This window comes from Arachis duranensis, chromosome 10 (genome assembly GCF_000817695.3).
Source record: "Arachis duranensis cultivar V14167 chromosome 10, aradu.V14167.gnm2.J7QH, whole genome shotgun sequence".
In the NCBI taxonomy this organism is placed as follows: domain Eukaryota; kingdom Viridiplantae; phylum Streptophyta; class Magnoliopsida; order Fabales; family Fabaceae; genus Arachis; species Arachis duranensis.
Window position 1 is genome coordinate 23,975,247 of NC_029781.3, and position 835 is coordinate 23,976,081.

The following is an 835-nucleotide window of genomic DNA, read 5'->3' on the forward strand; positions in this document are numbered from 1 at the left end:
AATGCATGCAAGACACCAAACTTAGCAGTTTGTATACTACTGACACTAATGCATATTAGACACATAAACACTCAAGTCAAGAGAATTCAAAGATCAGAGTAAGAAATCATCAAAAATAACTTGAAGATCCTTAAGACACATGAATGCATGCAATTGACACCAAACTTAAGATGAGACACTAGACTCAAACAAGAAAAATATTTTTGGTTTTTATGATTTTGTAATTTTTTTGTGCTTTTTCGAAAATTAAGGGAAAAGGAAAATAAAGGTATCAAAATTCTTAATGAGAATTCCAGGAATCATGCAATGTTAGTCTAAAGCTTTAGTCTAAAGAAATTAGACATGGCCGGCCAAGCTTCAGCAGAACATTACATTCAAGAGCTAAATTGATGAAGATCAATCAGCTTTGGTGATGATAAGAATATCACATTGAAACACTAGAATTCATTCTTAAGAACTCTGAAGAAAAAATACCTAATCTAAGCAACAAGATGAACCGTCAGTTGTCCAAACTAAACAATCCCCAGCAATAACACCAAAACTTGATGTTGCTGCCGGATCTTGGCACTGATGTTACCGAAAGCTTGCTCAAAACTTGAACAATCCCCGGCAACGGCGCCAAAAACTTGGTGCGCGAAATTGTGAACATTACTTTTTCACAACTCTCATAATCTCCGGTAATGGCTCCAAACACGTGGTGGCTCAATACCATGGCATTACACAACTTCGCACAACTAACCAGCAAGTGCACTGGGTCGTCCAAGTAATAAACCTTACGCGAGTAAGGGTCGATCCCACGGAGATTGTTAGTATTGAAGCAAGCTATGGTCATCTT